The 14,438-nt window shown below is 38.3% G+C and overlaps 1 protein-coding gene across 16 annotated transcripts in view; it reads left to right on the top strand.

Moving 5' to 3' along the window:
- LOC138820357 (protein FAM114A2-like) overlaps positions 1–9,177 on the top strand; it is a 185,184-nt gene extending 176,007 nt beyond the window's left edge. For all 16 annotated transcript variants that reach the window (XM_070012022.1, XM_070012024.1, XM_070012023.1 and 13 more), the window contains 2 exons: positions 2,011–2,098; positions 6,772–9,177. The gene's annotated coding sequence lies outside the window, so the exon portion shown is untranslated. The remainder of the gene's footprint in view (positions 1–2,010; positions 2,099–6,771) is intronic.
- The last annotated feature ends 5,261 nt before the right edge of the window (positions 9,178–14,438 follow it).

Genomic DNA, 14,438 nt, shown 5'->3' with positions numbered 1-14,438 from the left:
CTGTGTCCTGGCTATTAGTAGCAAGAACTAGACCACAGAGGGCTCAATGTCACTAAATTGTCTGTGTTTGTTGTACATATATGTCTTACATTTGCCATTCTTTTTGGCTTTTCAAGTCCCCTATTCTTAGAGAAGATCAACATTTTAAAGCAGTACCTATTTAAGATAAAAGCCATTTTATTAATGTTAATGATTAGCATATCTAGTCACTTAGCTACCTTCTTATATCTTTTACAAAAAACTGTTGAAGCTTCACACTTCTTGTTTAAACTTGTGTAAAGAGATTAAAGGATCAATATTAATACCTTAAGAAGTATTTGATAAAATAGTATCCATGTGTTAGTCCTTATGTTCTGTTTCAAATAGTGAAATTTAATTCTTGACCAATAATGCTATATATCAAGTTGTATAACACTCTCAAAGAAGCTCAGCACTTATATAAGGAATCTACTCTCAAACATGGATTTTTAAATTCTTTGTTTTATATTTCTAGATCTATGTTTTCATTGCTTATACCAATACCAGTTAAGTATGTTTTATGGTCATTCTTTTAACTCATGGTTTTGCATTTTGCTCTCTGGAAAGTGTTTGATGATAAAGATACACTTTAATTTTAACATCAACAAATCTGTGCCTGTTTCATTTTCTACACAATTGAAATGTCAGGTAAAGGCTTTTCAGGAAGGGATCATTTAGACTCTTGCCTGGCAAAGATATCAGCAGTGACAGTGGGCAGTGTTCCTAATGATGGCTACCATGGCAGATGTGGGTGGCAGCTCCAGCTGAGGTGTCTGCCCCTGGCACTGTGCAATCGGTAGCTTCTTGACACCAGTTCTGCAGATGTGGAGACTCATTCTTGGTGTTGTGCCTCTGCACCAAGAATATTCTTGGTGTGTTCTCTGGCTTTCCTGGATGTTTAGAGATGTTTACATGCATATTATAAAAAAAAATTTAGCCTAGCAGAAGTAGAGAAAAATTATATAAGGAATATTTACCTATCAGCAGGCACATTTAAAAATTGTGCAAATTTTATTGTTTTCTTTCTTATCCACTTTACTGTTGCTATTAAAGAATTTAATTAAATTTAATTAAAGAATTCACTCCTAACACTTCAGTATAAGTCTCCAAGAAATAAGGACGTTTTCTTTATAACTTTACTATTCTTCATCTTTTCTATTAAGTTAATAGCAGTTCTTTAATATTGTCATTTAAGCCTGTATTTCCTCGATTTTCTAAAAAAAAAAAACAAACAAACAAACCTCTGCCTTTTTGTGTGTGTGATATTGGAGACAGAACTCAGGGCCTTGTGCTCCTAGTGTTCCTCCACTTGAGTAATTCCTCCAAATGTGCTCATTTCTCAGCTGAGGTCTTGCAAACATTTCTGCCTAGGCTGGTCCCAAACATGTGGTTTGCACAGGAAGTAGAAATAGCCATGAGGAAAGACACATGTGGATGTGTAGTTGTATATATAGCTATTGAAGGTAAAATATTCTTACACAGAGGCATCCCCCTCTAAAGTCTAATCACCCAATGTAGACTTGTACATGGTATTTGTAAGCAAGTTTAGATGGGGAGAGAGATAATGGTATGGAATAAATTTCTAGGAAGAAGTAATTCTGCAAAGGGCATGTTCAGGGAAGTGAACAACCTAAGAAAATTAGAGATTTGTGACAGTTTCTCAGCAATTGCAGACTGTGAAGGAAATGGCCCAGCAAGGTAAGTGTGTTTACAGAAGCTATAGGCCAAGCTACTTTGAACAATGACTGGTTTGGTTTGTCACCAGAATGTTCCTGCAGGGGTAAGAGTACTGGCTTATTTCAGATTGCTCAGCCTCAGGTCAGCCATGCTAGGCTCCTTGCTATCAGTATACTTGTTTCATTGTGTGCCATAAGAAAAACACTTTCTTTGATGCTTATCATGATCAGGACAATTGTGAGGGCCATAAGGTTTCAGACTATGACAATAAATGTATTCATTCATTCATTCATTCATTCATTTTTGATGTTTCAGTGTTGTTCTGCCATAGGTCTTGCTGTGCCAGCCACAGTTGAGTCATACCTCCAAGCTTCCTACCAACACCTGAATGAAAGTATTATAGGTGTGTATCCATCTGTTTATTTTATCTTCTATGTTGTATGGTTTCCAACTTTGAATTGATTATTCAAAGAAACCGCCAAGACTGTATAATAAAAGAAAATAATTTCTTTGGATGCTTGTATATGAGAGGAACAGTCAGCAGCTATGTAAAAGAGCCTTGTGTCCTGAGATGGGTTGCATAGTGTTTATGACTTTGAAGTTATGCCTGTGTGTCCCTGTTTGTATGTCCTGAGGTTTGAACTGAGGTCCAAGGTGCTGTCCTGAATTTTCTTTTCAAAACTAGTTCTCCATTACTATAATCTTGCATTTGAAAATTAATGTTTGTTTGTCATAGGGCTTGAACTCTGGGTTGACATTGTCCCTCAGTTCTTCAGCTCAAAATTAGCATTCTGTCCCTTGAGCCACAGCACCTGTTTTCTGGTGGTTTAATGGAGATAAGAGTCACACGGACTTTCCTGCACAGACTGGCTTTGAACCGTGATCCTCAGTTCTCAGCCTTCTGAGTAGCTAGGATTACAGGCATGAGCCACTGGCATCCAGCTGGAAATTACTGGGGTTTTTAAACATAGCAAATATTATTGACAAGTAAACAACTGTGGCCTCATCAGAAAGAAGCCCCTTTGCTTTCCACCATTGTCCCATTCCTATAATCTTACCTCAGAAGGATGAGAACGGGAGAATCATGGTTTGAAGAAACTCCTAAAAACAAGTCCACAAAACTCCATCTGTAGTTAACTAATCAAAGTACAGAATGGAGGCCTGATTCAGTTGGAAGAGTGTCAGCTGTGAGCAAGCAAACAAATCCTAAAGAACATGAGTTCATGTTCTTAGTTTAAGTGGTTGCAAAATATGTAGATGACATCCAGGCAGACAGTCAAATAAATAGAAGATGATAGATCACACTTTCTTGTTGCAAGTTGATCCCACAAGGTAAAACAGCTCATAATACTGGATAAAATATAACTTTTAAATTATGAATTGGATTTGAGATGATACCCAATGCATACAATTCTTGCAGCTCCAAAAATAGCTCTTTGCACCCCCACAAATACCAGTTTTTGAAATCAGAGCCTTGCCCTTTCTTGCCTTTTGCTTCCTCATCTAGCCGAGCTCTCTCTCTCTCTCTCTCTCTCTCTCTCTCTCTCTCTCTCTCTCTCTCTCTCTCTCTCTCTCTCTCTCTCTCTCTCTCTCTCTCTCTCTCATATAACTCTCATTCCATGAGATTCAATTCCCTTGTCTTCCAAAAAATTCAGCAATTTTCATTGTTCTGTTTCCATACATGAAAATAAGTTACATCAAGACTTAAAACCTTTAGCTTTGGGATATACCACTTGGGGTAGCTGGTGGCATACTCATCATTAGACATTTCCAGTCCTGAGAATGGTTGTTACATCTATTGGGAAAGCAGAGGAGGAGCACTGGAGGGCTGCTTAAGCATCTTGAAGACCAAAGAGTACCAGATGGTTAGAGGAAGCCTTGGTTCTCCATCAGGTACCGGAAGAGGGGTGCAGAAAAGTTCTGGTAACTGTTGATTTTGCTATTACCTGTCACAGAAACAGTACTCCAATTTTGATTCAGGTGACCACCCACAAATACACCATTGGTGTATTTTCCAGGCATGAAGTATAAAGCCAGCAAAGCATGAAATCCCTTGTAATGACTAATTTAACAAGAGTCCATGACTTTTTGAGAAGATTGGACCTGGGGCCTAAACCCAGGATATAGAGTGAAGGGAACAGAAAGGCACTGGGCAGAGCAGAGTGCCTGTGGCATCCCAAAATGGTTGATTAGAGTAACAGCAATTATTGTGCACTTCAGTCTAGTCTACATAGGTGGGTTTCAATACTGTAGTTGGATCCACTTACAACGAATGGGACAATGGTTGGAGGCAAAGGGGCTTCTTCCCAATGGGGCCACATTTGTTCATGATATTTGTCAAGAATAGTTTTGCCATTTTTTAAAGCAGTAATTTTCAGCTGGGTGCTAGTGGCTCATGCCTGTAATCTTAGCTACTCAGGAGGCTGAGAACTGAGGATCATGGTTCAAAGCCAGGGTGGGCAGGAAAGATCATAAGATTTTTAAGACTTTTTTATGTATCTAATCAAGCCTATTTCCTATTTCACCCTGACAAAAGCAATGTGAAATGTGTAAAAAATATCAGGTTCAAACAAAAATCAATCCAGCAAGATACATTTGCAGTTTTAAAAGTTACAAGAAAAGTAGTGCCTTGTGGTAAAGTTTCTTACTCAACAATTTCAAATGTCTCAGTGTCTGTGTATAAAAAGATTATGGCAAGGCACGAGTGGCTCATGTCTTTAATCTTAACTATGAAGGAGGCTATGATCAGAGGATTTAGATTCAGTCAGCCTGGAAAGGAAAATCTGAGAATCTTTTCTACAGTTAACCAGCAAAAAGCCAGAAGTGGAGATGTGGCTCAAGTGGGTAGAGTGCCAATCTTGAGGGAAAAAGTCAATAGATAACCTTAGGCCTTGTGTTTTTGCATTCGAGTCTCTGTACACACACACACACACACACACACATTATGGAAATTTGGCAGTGTGTAAAAATGTGAAAGGAAAATAATTTTCAGAAATTCACATATATGTTTTCAAGATGACTTACTTTCCTCTTGATGAAAGAAATAGCAATATGATTATGCCCATTTTAAATGTCTCTGGATTTAGTTAGCATAGTCCTTTAATAGTTCAGGAGTTTATCACTAGGCTTAATATAAGAACTCCTGTCTTTATAGAATTAAAATAATTTTCTTTATATTGTCAAGTGTGCTGGACATTACAAACAATTCTATACCATTTTAATAGATTTTTTTTTTTGCATTTTGTAAACTGAATATGTCTTTTCTTTTGAATGACTCATGAGAAAGAGGTGGTGCCTCTTTGAATTTGCTTCTTTCAATATTGAACTCGGACATAGCTAAGCATTTCCAATCTCTCTTCTAAAACTCACCTTAAGACTCACCTTTGAAAATTAATTAACTTTAAGATTTCTTGCCATTTAAGTTGCAGACTTTGATTCTGCAAATCTCAGGTGTCAGCTCTTGCAGTGTCATGTAGTTCTTGTGAGACTGTTTATTTTCCTGGTGTGTATAATTTGTCAGATGTACTCAGCTTACAGTCCCATTATAAGTTTCAAATACATAGAAAATAAATCTGACGTTAATATTCTGATAAAACATTTAGCTCCTTCATGTACACGTTCTATATCCATGAATTCAACTCACTTTTGATCACAATGATTTAAGAGAGTGATTTGATCTGTCAGGAAACTGTACATGCATTTCTTTTTCTCAGGGTTTCCTAAACAATAAAAATACTACTTGTGAAGCATTTATATAATATGGAGCATTTTAACTTCTTTAGATATGGGAGGATATGGGTGGGTTCTGAATTGATAATCTGTGTATTTTGGCACTTTTAAAATATAAAAAAAGAAAGGAAGAGTGGGGTGGAAGGAGGGGAGGCCCATCTTGGAGCCAGTTACTAGATACAAGGTCAACCAAAGGAGATCACCTGCTTTCTTGAGGTGGGCTGGGTCTGTAGGGTTTGTCCATTACACAATGGAGGCTTCTCTGCTTCAGAATTCCAGGAATTCCATTGGATGACCACCTGGAAGCAGGAAGTATGGGTTCCTCAGGGCATTCCACTTAGGCTGTCCTGAATAATCCTGTCCAATTCAGGAAGAATCACAAAATGAGTGTGTTGTGTTCAAATAATTTTGGGAAGCATCGGGTTAAGCAGGAGTAAGTGCTTCCTCAATGTCAAACACTTCAAAATGTTAACATGCTGATTTTTGTCATGAAGCTAAAACATAACCTCTTTGCCAGGCAGAGGCTTCAAAGCTATACATGCCCATTGGTGGTTTGCCAGAAGGAACTTGACTGCCCTCTAGCGTTGCTGCTGAGAATTATCCATACAGGAATTACCTTTCATACAGAAATTACCTGTATGAAAGGTAATAGCCAGAGGGCAAGGGGGTGGGGATGGCGGCGTGGGAAAAAAGTCCAGTCTTTATTCTTTTCCTGGGCATGTGGTCAAGCCTGACACTTGCTCCAGTTCCAGAGCAGGTTTGAATGCAAGAATCACTACCTAATTCCTGAAAAGTAGGAGTTGGTGGGAGGAGAAACACAGTGGAAAAGGGCATCATATTTAGTCTACACCTTGATTTATACCTGCATTAAGCACCAGCTGCATCCCTTACAGCTGCACCCTTCTTTCCACTCCTTTGCTTAGATTGGCATTGGTTGACAAGGTGGTATAATAGTTGAGGATCCAGCCTCTGGGCTTGAAAACTGGCCCTACTGTTTATTATTCTGTGTGCATAGAGGAGGTTCCTTGGCTTCTCAATGATTTGTAAAATGAAATCAGCTCTCATCAAGCTGCTGCACACATGAAATGCACTAACGGTTTTTCCATTTGAATGAAGCCACTCAGCAAAATTCCTCATATATATATATCTTATATATATTTATAGATATAGTATGTATTACATACATTATGTATGATATACACATATTATAAATAGTACAAAACACGTACGTAATCACAACAAGAACAGCCAAGGCACAGCTTCTCCCCCAAAAAATGTATAAGAAGGCAGGGACAGACAAACACCTCTCAGTCCTAACTCACAATTTTAATGGTTTTAACTCTCCAGTTAAGCATCATAGATTGTCCAGTTGGATCAAAAAGCAAGATCCTTCTATCTGCTTTCTTCAAAAGACACAACTTACCCACAAAAATGAACATTCTGAAAGTGAAAGGCTGGAATAAAATATATCAAGCAAATGGCCGCCATAAAGAGATGGGAGTTACTATACTAATGTCAGATAAAATAGACTTTAAATTAAAATCAATGAGAACTGACAAAGAAGGTCACTGCATTCTAATTAAGGGAACTCTCCTTCAGGTGGATATTATGATTTAAAACATCTACTCACCAAATAATGGAGCACCAGAAGAAGTGCTACTTTCTCTCAAATCTCACATAGATCCAAAGACATTAATTGTGGGGGACTTTAATACACTACTATCCCCACTAAATAGATCCACCCAGCAAAAAGTCACCAGAGAAACTTCGGATCTTAAAATTTGCATAGATCAACTAGTCTTAACCAACATCTACCGAATATTTGACCCAGCCCCATCAGATTACACCTTTTTCTCAGTAGCACATGGAACATTCTCCAAATTAGACCATATTCTAGGCCACAAAGAAAATCTGTCTAAATTCAGAAACATTGAAATTATACCCTGCATTCTCTCAGACCAGAAGGGAAAAAAATTAGAATTCAATACCAAAAGCCACCAAAGTAAATACTGTAACACATAGAGGCTGAACAACACAATTTTGAACCACCAGTGGGTCATGGAAGATATTAGAAAGGAAAATCAAATGTTCATGATATTCAACAAAAATGTTCACACAAATTACCAGCTCCTCTAGGACACAGCAAAGGCAGTACTCACAGGCAAGTTTATAGCTCTGAGTTTGCACATTATCAAATTGGAAAGATCTGAAACCAACAATTTAATGAGGCAACTAAAGCTTTTTGAAAAAAAGAACAACAAGCCAAACCCCAATCCAGTAGATGGAAGCAAATAAAATTAAATCCGAATTAAATGAATTAGAGTCCAAAAAAAAAAACTATAGAAAGAATTAACAAAACAAAGAGATGGCTCTTCAAAAAAATAAAATTGACAGACCCTTAACAAATCCTATGGAATGGAAAAAAGAGAACACACCCACATAAACAAACTCAAGAGAGTACAATGGAAATATAACTACAGAAACAACCAAGATTCATAATATATAAGGGGATACTTCTCAAACCTTTATACTAATAAGTTTGAGAATCTAAAAGATACGGACTAGTTTCTAGCAAATATTGACATGCCCAAACTTAACCAAGATGATTTAAAACCACAGACCCATATGAAGCATCGAAATAGAGCAGCAATAAGAGACCTCCCACCCAAGAAAAGTCCAGGACTGGATGGATTTACAGCTCAATTCTACAAGGCCTTCAAAGCAAAACTCACACCAATACTTCTCCATCTCTTTAATGAAATGCAGAGCAAAAATTCACTATCACACTCTTTTTATGAAACCAGCATAACCCTCATCCCCAAACCAGGCAGGGACTCATCAAAAAAGAGAATTATAGACCTATTTTTTGATGATTATTGACAGAAAACTTCTCAACAAAATGTTGGCCAATCGACTTCAACAAGTCATGAAAAGAATCATACACCATTATCAAACAGGATTCATTTCAGGGATGCAAAGCTGGTTCAATATATGCAAAACAATATAATTCATCACATTAACAAGAGCAAGGATGAGAACAACATAGTTATCTCAATAGATGCAAAAAAAGAAACATTTGACAAGATCCAACAGCCCTTTATGATGAAGGCTTTCGAAAACTAGGAATCCATGGAACATTCATCAATATAATAAAGGCTATATATGACAAACCTGCAGCCAGCATTATACTTAATGGTGAAAAGTTAAAGCCATTTCCTCTAAATTCAGGAATGAGACAAGGGTGTCCACTCTCCCCACTCCTCTTTAAACTAGTATTAGAATGCCTAGCTACAGCAGTAAGAGAAGAGCACAGCTGAAATTAGGAAAGCACCCCCTTTTGTAATAGTTCCACAAAAAATAAAATACTAGGAGTGAACTTAACAAAAGAGTCACCTTCACAGGAACTCTATGACAAAATCTTTAAAACCTGAGAAAGGAAATTAAAGCAGAACTAAGCAAAGGGAAAAACCTCCCATGCTCCTGGATTGGGAGGATTAACATCGTGAAAATGACAATACTGTCAAAGGCTAAGTATAAATTAAATGAGATACCTATGAATATTCCAACCTCATTCTCCAATGAAATAGAACAGGCAATCCAAAAATTCATATGGAACAATAAAAGACCCCGATGTCAGTATAATTTGTGGAGGGGAAGGGGAAAAACAAGTCATTTAAATAAGGATACAGGTGGACCCGTTGCAACAATGAGAAGTACACATTCTCATGTCGAAAACGAACTTTACAACTTTGGTGGGGGGGGAGGTTTGGGTGGGGGGGCGGGGGAGGCTGGGAAGGGATAGGAAGGGTTAAAAAAAGGAGGAGGCTACAACGCTTGATAAGAAATGTACTCACTATCTTGCCCATGTAATGGTAATCCCTCTGTACAGTATTTTCACAATAAAAAAATAAAAATATAAAAAAAGAATAAAAGACCCCGAATAGCAAAAAAAAAATCCTGAGTAGAAAGAGCAGTGCTGGAGAAAGATCAATACCAAAATTCAAACTCAACTACCATAGAAAACTCTCCTCTACTCAAACTCTACTCTACTCAAATTCTACTCTACCATAGAAATTCAAACAGCTTGTACTGGCACAAGAACCGACCTGAGGACCAATGGAATAGGACTGAAGACCCAGAAATGATCCCACCGACCTATAGCCACCTAATTTTCAGTAATTGAGCTAAAGAACTATATTGGAAAAAAGATAACCTTCTCAGTAAATGGTGTTTGCAAAATTGGTTAAACACTTGTAGAAAACTAAAACTAGATCCATATATATCACCCGCACCAGAATCAACTCCAAAATGGATCAAATATCTCAAAATAAAAGCAGACTCCCTGAAAACATTACTGGAAGGAATAGGAGAAACTTTAGGGTTCCTTGGCACAGGAACCCTAATAGAGATCCAGAAGCACAACAAATCAAAAAAAGTTTGGACAAATGGGATAGCATGAAACTGCAGAGCTTCTGCAAGGCAAAGGACATAACTAGCAAGATCAACAGAAAGCCCAAGGACTGGGAGAATATTTTCACTAGCCATACAAAGGACAAGGATCTCATATCTGAAATATACATAGAACTCAAAAAACTAAATCCCCCAACAACAAATCCTCAAAGAAACAACTGTCTGATTAACAAATGGGCTACAGACATAAAGAGAGACTTCTCTGAAGAGGAAATACGTATGGCCAATAGACATCAAGAAATACTCAACCTCTCTAGCCATTAAAGAAATGCCAATCAAGACAATGCTAAGATTCCATCCACCCCAGCTAGAATGACTATAATCAAGAAATCTTGTAATAACAGGGAACCCTACTGCATTGATGGTGGGAGTGTAAACTTGTTCAACCACTCTGGAAAGTAGTATGGAGGTTCCTCAAAAGACTCCACATACAGCTCCCTTATGACCCAGTAATCCCACTTTTGGGCATTAACCCAAACGATCAAAGACAAGGTCATACCAAAGCTACCAGCACAGCCATGTTTATTGCAGCATTAATCACCATAGATATGGAACCAACACAGATGCCCTTCAGTAGATGAATTGATCAAGAAAAAAAGAATGATATTGCCCCATTTGTTAGGAAATAGAAAGACTTGGGAAAAATTATATTAAGTGAAGTAAGCCAGGCCCAAAGAAACATAGGTCCCATTGTTTCCCTTATTTGCAATATCTAGTATATGTCTGTGTCAATAAGAAAAGGTCAGACAAGTTGATATTAGGGAAATGAACCCCAAAATAAGTATTCAAATGTTTTTTAAAATGTGATTGTTTCTAACATATTTATAAGATGATTTCTTTGTTGCTTTGTATGTACCTCCCTCACGGTATAAACCCTGCTTTCACTGTATTTGATGTTGGTTTAATTTGTAGAGGGTAAGGGGAAAAATAAATCGTTTAACTAGGGATACAGGTAGACCCATTGCAACAATGAGATGTACAAGTCATTATGTCGAAAAACGAATTTTAAAATTTTGGTCGGGGGTGGGGGCAGGATCTGGTATGGGGGTTGGTGGGGTATGGGAAGGGATGGGAAGGGTAAACAAAGGAGGAGGCAACAATGCTTGATAAGAAATGTACTCATTATCTTGCCCAAGTAATTGTAACACCTCTGTATGGCATTTTCACAATAAAAATGTGATATATCTCTATCTATATATCTATCTATATATAGATATAGATCTATCTATCTATCTAGATAGATAGATAGATAGATACATAGATATATATAGATAGATACATACATACATATATATAGATATAATTATATAAAATGTTATTCTATGTCTCTGTCAGAAAGAATAACATTGCCTCTTTCATTAGGAAATGGAAAGACTTGAAAAAAATTGTATTAACTGAAGTAAGCTAGGCCCAAAGAAATATACATCCCAAGGTTTCCCTTATTTGCAGTGACTAGTACATATCTAGGACAAGCAGAGAAAATCAAAGGCTATATACATAAGACCACATGAGATAATGTTAAGCAAAATGAACCCTAAGACGGGGTCAAGAGGTTTGTTTTCCTTTCTTTCAAGTGTTATTAATGTACTTACAATGCACTATGTGATTCTTTAGTTTCTATTGTACGTCCTTCCCCGATGGTATAACCTCTGTTTCCACTGGATTTTATGCTGGTGTTCTGCACCTTGTATAAACATTTTTGTAATTTGGGGAGGGGAAGGGATATTACAGAACCGCTTAAAATGGGGATGCAGGCTGACCCATTGTGACAATGAGATGTATAGGACACTATACTGAAAATGAACATTACAAGGTCAGGGTGGGGGGTCTGGATGAGTTGGGAAGGCGGGGAGGGAAGTAATAGTAGGGGGAAAATAAAGGAGGAGGTAACAATGCTTACTATGAAAAGTGCTCATGTAACTGTAACCCTTCTGTACCCTACTCATGTAACTGTAACCCTTCTGTACATTTTTACAATAAAAAATTTAGAAAAATAAATAGTAGAAAATATGTTTATATATTATATAACATATATTTTATTATACTAGTTATATATTATAAAATATATGTATTAAAATGTTTCAGATCTACTATATATTTTACATATATATAATATATACACATTTTATACAGATTTATTTATATACTTTATATACGCTTTATACATATATATGTAGAACTTTGGGAAGCACAGTGCCAACTGTCTGCCAGGAAACCATGCTGTGTAAAGGTCAAGCCCTCCTTTGCCATTTTTAGTGGACATTAGCACAGGTTCTTGCAAGTTTGTGTACAAAATTTCCTGGTGTTGGCTTTGGTGGATTCTGGGTATTTACAGGCTGACTTCTCCCACAATCTCCTAACCTCACATACCCACTCAAGTTGTCTGGAATTGAAAAGCTGAAAATCACTTGATTTCCTTAACTAGGGTAAAATACAAATCTATTGCCTCAGTTCACGTGGTGCATCATGCACGTAACAATGAAATGGATTTGTTGCTGTCGTCCCTGATCCTGATAGGTTACCTGGGGGAACTGGAGAAAAGCTGGATGGGATCAGGCAGGGAGGGGCATGGGAGGAGCAATGGCTGCCCACGTTGTGTTAGACACATCCCTGAAGAGCTCTGCTAGAGCCTCCAAGCAGACAGAAGGAGCAAAAGGAGCAAGCTAAAGGTGAGGTTAAGACGAACATGGGTAGCTGAGGTTGGTTCCAGTGGGACCCCATAGGGCAAGGGATACCTCCTAAATTGTCTAGTGTCCTTCTGTCCTTGGGTTTTGGGGGATCTGCTCCCAGTGTGTGCTCCACCACGGGCAAGAGGCCTGCCCCAACTTCTCTCTGCTCTTCTGCCCCTATTATAATTGAGTGGCTCAGACCTGTAGGGACTCACGCTACTCTGCCTAAAGCTCCTACTTGTCTACTCCTAATCCCAGGCATATTCTTTCTGGCCTTCTTTATTATTTGTTATCTCTAAAGAGAACCATGCTTTTTCCTCTAGGGGATAGCCATTCCTCTCTGCCCAATCAGTGGCAGGCTTTTTCCATCTGTCTGCTCACTGAGTGGAAAGGCCTGGTCTACGCAAAACGGAAACCATTTCCCTCCATGTTGCCTGCCTAGGAACCCAGTGAACACTACAGGCCTCTGCTGGACTGAATGAGGCAGGTGGAATGAAGGAGGCACCAGAGACACAAAGCTGGCATTCCTAGATTGTGTTCAGTGTAACCAGCCCCCACACTGGATGATGATTGGCCATCCATAGGGAATAGACACACAGAGCAAATCATTTCTCAATTAGGCAAATCATCTGGAAGCGGTTTTTCATTGTGTGTAATGTAATGATTTTTCACATAATAATGTAATGATTGCTTATTCAAGTCAGTTTGGGCCTTAATTACAACATAAATTTCTGATTAATTACCAGCAGGGATACTCATCAGGTTATACAGCATTATCCCCTTCAACATTACCTTTGCTTGTAGATATTTTTGTACTTATGCCACCTGTGATTGGCAAGGTGTGTGCAGGTGAACTGATGGTTAACAGTCCATCGAGGTCCCACCTCTACAGGATACACCAAGCATTACCCTTCTGCAGACCAAATCTATAGATCACACCTATCTCTGGTATGAAGTGAGCTTCAGAGAAACAGTGGAGCCTTTTAGCAAGGCTGCTGCCAGCAAGGAAGAGCTAACAAAGCAGGCCTACTGCAGGCTCAGCATTGGCTATAATCTGGGATCCTGGATCTTGGGAGAGCTTTGTCCAATTCTCCAGGGAACTATGTCTTCCTAGTAGTCATTTGCTTGTAACATAGCTCACCATGTTTTTAATTGAATGTCCAAAGAATGTGGCCATGAGTCTGGAGTCTGGAACTTGGTATGTTCCATGAAGAAAGGCTAGGGATCCGCGCCAGTGGACTTCCCAGATGTTGGCTTTCTGCTTCCCTTCCCTCCCCTGCCCTGTGCTGCCCTGACCTTTTCTTTCTCTTCCTTCCACTCCCTTTCTTTACTGTTCCCTTCTTTTTCTTCTTCTCCCTCTCTCCTCCCTTCCCATCTTCTCCTCTACCCCTAAACAGAAAATCAAAATTCACTAAATAATGATACCTCCTGCCCTTTCCCCAGCCCTTGACAGTTACCATTTCACTTTCTAAGAATTTTTCAATGCTAGTTACCATATGTGAGTGAAATCATACAGTAACTCAAGCTTAGTACATTGACAAAGTATCCTCAAGGCTTGTCTGTTTCAGACCTACATGACACAAGTGATGCACACATGACCCATAGGACTATGTATACATTGTGTGTGAGTATGAATTTGTATATGTGTGGCTCATTCATGGTTCATACATGGTTGTGTGTCAGTATTTATATGCGTTTGTGTGTATAAATTATTATTATGCACACATACATACCATGTGAGTGAATGCATCACCATGATTGTGGTTCGGTTATATATTCCTGTGTTTTCACATACATGTCATTATTTATGCATATTCATAGATGTATATGCAAACATGTTTGTTGTTCCAACTGAAGATTGTCAGTTAATCTTTC

Source organism: Dipodomys merriami, unplaced genomic scaffold, assembly GCF_024711535.1.
Source record: "Dipodomys merriami isolate MVZ:Mamm:240054 unplaced genomic scaffold, mDipMer1.0.p SCAF_867, whole genome shotgun sequence".
Lineage (NCBI taxonomy): Eukaryota > Metazoa > Chordata > Mammalia > Rodentia > Heteromyidae > Dipodomys > Dipodomys merriami.
The sequence above is the reverse complement of the archived record's forward strand: the minus strand, read 5'-3'. Positions and strand labels throughout refer to the sequence as shown.